This window comes from Tachypleus tridentatus, chromosome 3, assembly GCF_004210375.1.
Source record: "Tachypleus tridentatus isolate NWPU-2018 chromosome 3, ASM421037v1, whole genome shotgun sequence".
Classification (NCBI taxonomy): Eukaryota; Metazoa; Arthropoda; class Merostomata; order Xiphosura; family Limulidae; genus Tachypleus; species Tachypleus tridentatus.
Genome location: NC_134827.1, coordinates 52287904 through 52294846, shown reverse-complemented (window position 1 = coordinate 52294846; position 6943 = coordinate 52287904).

Below are 6943 nucleotides of genomic sequence, written 5' to 3'. Positions count from 1 at the left end.
TTGAAGTGTGATCTAATGTGAACAATGAACAGTAATAATGTATGAAGGTATCGTGAATTGAAGTGTGATCTGTTGTGAACAATAAACAGTAATAATGTATGAAGGTATCGTGAGTTGAAGTGTGATCTGTTGTGAACAATAAACAGTAATAATGTATGAAGGTATCGTGAATTGAAGTGTGATCTGATGAGAACAATAATCAGTAATAATGTATGAAGGTATCGTGAATTGAAGTGTGATTTGTTGTGAACAATAAACAGTAATAATGTATGAAGGTATCGTGAATTGAAGTGTGATCTAATGTGAACAATAAACAGTAATAATGTATGAAGGTATCGTGAATTGAAGTGTGATCTGTTGTGAACAATAAACAGTAACAATGTATGAAGGTATCGTGAATTGAAGTGTGATCTAATGTGAACAATAAACAGTAATAATGTATGGAGGTATCGTGAATTGAAGTGTGATCTGTTGTGAACAATAAACAGTAATAATGTATGAAGGTATCGTGAATTGAAGTGTGATCTGTTGTGAACAATAAACAGTAATAACATATGAAGGTATCGTGAGTTGAAATGTGATCTGTTGTGAACAATAAACAGTAATAATGTATGAAGGTATCGTGATCTGATGTGAACAATAAACAGTAATAATGTATGAAGGTATCGTGAGTTGAAGTGTGATCTGATGTGAACAATAAACAGTAATAACATATGAAGGTATCGTGAATTGAAGTGTGATCTGATGTGGACAATAAACAGTAATAATGTATGAAGGTATCGTGATCTGATGTGAACAATAAATAGTAATAATGTATGAAGGTATCGTGAATTGAAGTGTGATCTAATGTGAACAATAAACAGTAATAACATATGAAGGTATCGTGAATTGAAGTGTGATCTGTTGTGAACAATAAACAGTAATAATGTATGAAGGTATCGTGAATTAAAGTGTAATCTGTTGTGAACAATAAACAGTAACAATGTATGAAGGTATCGTGAATTGAAGTGTGATCTAATGTGAACAATGAACAGTAATAATGTATGAAGGTATCGTGAATTGAAGTGTGATCTGTTGTGAACAATAAACAGTAATAATGCATGAAGGTATCGTGAATTGAAGTGTGATCTGATGTGAACAATAAACAGCAATAATGTATGAAGGTATCGTGAATTGAAGTGTGATCTGATGAGAACAATAAACAGTAATAATATATGAAGGTATCGTGAGTTGAAGTGTGATCTGTTGTGAACAATAAACAGTAATAATGTATGAAGGTATCGTGAATTGAAGTGTGATCTAATGAGAACAATAAACAGTAATATTGTATGAAGGTATCGTGAGTTGAAGTGTGATCTCTTGTGAACAATAAACAGCAATAATGTATGAAGGTATCGTGAGTTGAAGTGTGATCTGATGAGAACAATAAACAGTAATAATGTATGAAGGTATCGTGAATTGAAATGTGATCTGTTGTGAACAATAAACAGTAATAATGTATGAAGGAATCGTGAATTGAAGTGTGATCTGTTGTGAACAATAAACAGTAACAATGTATGAAGGTATCGTGAATTGAAGTGTGATCTAATGTGAACAATAAACAGTAATAATGTATGAAGGTATCGTGAATTGAAGTGTGATCTAATGTGAACAATAAACAGTAATAATGTATGAAGGTTTCGTGAATTGAAATGTGATCTGATGAGAACAATAAACAGTAATAATCTATGAAGGTATCGTGAGTTGAAGTGTGATCTGTTGTGAACAATAAACAGCAATAATGTATGAAGGTATCGTGAGTTGAAGTGTCATCTGATGAGAACAATAAACAGTAATAATATATGAAGGTATCGTGAGTTGAAATGTGATCTGATGTGAACAATAAACAGTAATAATGTATGAAGGTATCGTGAATTGAAGTGTGATCTGTTGTGAACAATAAACAGTAATAATGTATGAAGGAATCGTGAATTGAAGTGTGATCTGTTGTGAACAATAAACAGTAATAATGTATGAAGGTATCGTGAATTGAAGTGTGATCTGTTGTGAACAATAAACAGTAATAATGTATGAAGGTATCGTGAATTAAAGTGTGATCTGTTGTGAACAATAAACAGTAACAATGTATGAAGGTATCGTGAATTGAAGTGTGATCTAATGTGAACAATGAACAGTAATAATGTATGAAGGTATCGTGAATTGAAGTGTGATCTGTTGTGAACAATAAACAGTAATAATGTATGAAGGTATCGTGAGTTGAAGTGTGATCTGTTGTGAACAATAAACAGTAATAATGTATGAAGGTATCGTGAATTGAAGTGTGATCTGATGAGAACAATAATCAGTAATAATGTATGAAGGTATCGTGAATTGAAGTGTGATCTAATGTGAACAATAAACAGTAATAATGTATGAAGGTATCGTGAATTGAAGTGTGATCTGTTGTGAACAATAAACAGTAATAATGTATGAAGGTATCGTGAATTGAAGTGTGATCTGTTGTGAACAATAAACAGTAATAATGTATGAAGGTATCGTGAATTAAAGTGTGATCTGTTGTGAACAATAAACAGTAACAATGTATGAAGGTATCGTGAATTGAAGTGTGATCTAATGTGAACAATGAACAGTAATAATGTATGAAGGTATCGTGAATTGAAGTGTGATCTGTTGTGAACAATAAACAGTAATAATGTATGAAGGTATCGTGAGTTGAAGTGTGATCTGTTGTGAACAATAAACAGTAATAATGTATGAAGGTATCGTGAATTGAAGTGTGATCTGATGAGAACAATAATCAGTAATAATGTATGAAGGTATCGTGAATTGAAGTGTGATTTGTTGTGAACAATAAACAGTAATAATGTATGAAGGTATCGTGAATTGAAGTGTGATCTAATGTGAACAATAAACAGTAATAATGTATGAAGGTATCGTGAATTGAAGTGTGATCTGTTGTGAACAATAAACAGTAACAATGTATGAAGGTATCGTGAATTGAAGTGTGATCTAATGTGAACAATAAACAGTAATAATGTATGGAGGTATCGTGAATTGAAGTGTGATCTGTTGTGAACAATAAACAGTAATAATGTATGAAGGAATCGTGAATTGAAGTGTGATCTGTTGTGAACAATAAACAGTAATAATGTATGAAGGTATCGTGAATTGAAGTGTGATCTGTTGTGAACAATAAACAGTAATAATGTATGAAGGTATCGTGAATTTAAGTGTGATCTGTTGTGAACAATAAACAGTAATAACATATGAAGGTATCGTGAGTTGAAATGTGATCTGTTGTGAACAATAAACAGTAATAATGTATGAAGGTATCGTGATCTGATGTGAACAATGAACAGTAATAATGTATGAAGGTATCGTGAGTTGAAGTGTGATCTGATGTGAACAATAAACAGTAATAACATATGAAGGTTTCGTGAATTGAAGTGTGATCTGATGTGGACAATAAACAGTAATAATGTATGAAGGTATCGTGATCTGATGTGAACAATAAATAGTAATAATGTATGAAGGAATCGTGAATTGAAGTGTGATCTGTTGTGAACAATAAACAGTAATAATGTATGAAGGTATCGTGAGTTGAAGTGTGATCTGTTGTGAACAATAAACAGTAATAATGTATGAAGGTATCGTGAATTGAAGTGTGATCTGATGAGAACAATAATCAGTAATAATGTATGAAGGTATCGTGAATTGAAGTGTGATTTGTTGTGAACAATAAACAGTAATAATGTATGAAGGTATCGTGAATTGAAGTGTGATCTAATGTGAACAATAAACAGTAATAATGTATGAAGGTATCGTGAATTGAAGTGTGATCTGTTGTGAACAATAAACAGTAACAATGTATGAAAGTATCGTGAATTGAAGTGTGATCTAATGTGAACAATAAACAGTAATAATGTATGGAGGTATCGTGAATTGAAGTGTGATCTGTTGTGAACAATAAACAGTAATAATGTATGAAGGTATCGTGAATTGAAGTGTGATCTGTTGTGAACAATAAACAGTAATAATGTATGAAGGTATCGTGAATTGAAGTGTGATCTGTTGTGAACAATAAACAGTAATAACATATGAAGGTATCGTGAGTTGAAATGTGATCTGTTGTGAACAATAAACAGTAATAATGTATGAAGGTATCGTGATCTGATGTGAACAATAAACTGTAATAATGTATGAAGGTATCGTGAGTTGAAGTGTGATCTGATGTGAACAATAAACAGTAATAACATATGAAGGTATCGTGAATTGAAGTGTGATCTGATGTGGACAATAAACAGTAATAATGTATGAAGGTATCGTGATCTGATGTGAACAATAAATAGTAATAATGTATGAAGGTATCGTGAATTGAAGTGTGATCTAATGTGAACAATAAACAGTAATAACATATGAAGGTATCGTGAATTGAAGTGTGATCTGATGTGGACAATAAGCAGCATAAATACTTTAACTGTCACAAGAGCTGGTATATTCTGTTGAATTACACTGTGTAACAAAATTTTTACTTTTTTTTGTTCATGGACAGAAAGTGTTATTTCCCAACTGCTTATGCCTAAAGTAAATGGAAAAGTCCTGTTTTTCCCTTCAAACTTTGCTTTCGTGATCTGTGTAATGAAATTTTTAAATTTATCTATTTTCCAGAACATTGCAAATAGATTCAATGGTAAGTAACTGATAGAGAATTTTCTCAAACTTACAAGAAATTCGTAGAATATTGTAGAACTTACGATAATTTTAAAGAACCTTTTAGAATTTTCTAGAACTTTCCATATACTACTACTTACTACTTATCACTTCAGTTTAGTTCTAGCTGCCTACGTTAACACGTGGACCTATCTGATTTTATCAGAAATGGCGTCAAGAAGCTGCAAGAATTTGGCGTGAACCCACTGATCACTTAAGCAATTGCTACTTCTCGATGGTGGACCCTTCCAAACGTTTGGCAAGAATGCATCTACTGTCATGTATCTGATTCTTCCATCAGCCATCACGCCAGTGCCACACTGCCCTGAGCTCCCTGTACTCACTCTGCCAGAGAGAAAACAGCCATCCTCAGAAGATAGCAGCAAATCAGAAGAGGAGGTAGACGTTGAAGATCCATATTACAATTTCAGAAGCGCAACTGGTGAAAGAAACCCATACTACCCCAACCAAAGAGACCTCAATGACTTGATCAGAGAGCTTGGTCTGACTCAAGAAATGGGATTTGTTAGATGAAAGTCGCAAGTCAGAGGAAGCATCACCGACATTTTTCAAGCTTCTTCACTCAGGAAGATGGGCTTTGCTTCTGCCACAATGTATCTGGTCTGTGCGAGGCAATTGGAATTGCCTGTAACCCGAACGAGTGGCACCTCTTCATTGATAGCTCATCCAGAAGTCTCAAAGTTGTGCTGCTACATAAAGGGAATAAGTATCCATTTCTTCCTCTGGCTCATTCGGTGCACCTCAAAGAGGAATACAACAGTGTCAAGACCTTGCTGGAAGTCTTGAAGTATGATAAGTGTGGCTGGAAGGTTATCGGAGACTTCAAAATTGTGGCATTTCTTATGGATCTTCAAGGTGGCTTTATCAAGTTTCCCTGTTATCTTTGCCTTTGGGACAGCAGGGACACCACAACGCACTACAACAGGAAGCACTGGCCACAACGGACCGAGTTCTCTGTGGAGAGGCACAATGTCAAGTGTGAGTCACTAGTGGACCTCCAGAAGGTATTGTTCCCACCATTGCACAGAAAATTGGGTCTTATGGAACAATTTGTCACAGCCCTTGATAAGGAGTCTGCAGCTTTCAAGTACCTTTCAGACTTCTTCCTTAAGCTGTCTGAGGCAAAGGTCACAGCTAGTGTATTCATTGAACCACAAATAAAGAAGATCCTGGAGTGTACAGAATTCCCCAAGAAGCTCAGTAGGAAGGGTACAAAAAATCTTGGGGCAGTTTTGTCGCAGTGGTTCGGAGTTTTTTGGGCAATCACAAGGCCAAAAACTGGTTGAGACTCTGGTGAAGAACTACGGCAAAATGGGCTGCAGGATGCCTCTGAAAGTCCATATCCTTGACGCTCATCTTGATAAATTCAAGGAGAACATGGGAGCATAATCAGAGGAGCAAGGCGAGCGCTTCCAGCAAGATATACTGGACTTTGAACGCCGCTACCAAGGAGCGTATAACGAAAACATGAGGGGAGACTATTTGGGGGCTGATACGTGAAAGTGATTTACACTACAGTCGCAAATCTCGAAAGACTACTCACTTCTAAACATTTTTGTTCATTTTTGTATAACTTTAGTATAAATACATGTAAATCTTGATTCATATGTTGTTTTATTCTGACCTTATGTAAATAAAAATGTGCAAATTTGTCCATTTTTACATAGAAAATAGGTTAATTTCTAAACTTCATTATCCAGGTCATAAAAGCAAAGTTTGAAGTGAATAATGGTCATTTTCTGTACTTTTACAACATAGCAATTAAAAAATAACACATACTATCCAGGAACAAAATTTGTGTCACATAATGATATTTAACGTAAAACCTAGAAACACTTCGTTATTATTCTAGGGCCGTCTTTAGTTGAAAACCGTTCATATTCACTGTACTACGTAACATAGCCGCCTTCTTCTATGAAACTCAGTAGACGTATTTTGACAAAGGTAAATACGTCTGAATAAATCGTTACTCAAGTCACGTAAGTATTAAACTCTGTTTTGTAACAATATTCATATATTAATCTAATCTGTATTAATACCAGCAACAATCTCTCCAAGTCTCTCGAAAAGAATGTAATCAAATAATTTAGAACTACATGTCCTTTTAGCTTGTAACAAAAACTGATGTAAGTAAAAGTTAGAGAACAGGATACGTCATATCGAGAATACACACGTTTCCATGTTTATTACTGGTGTTTGATCTTTAACTACG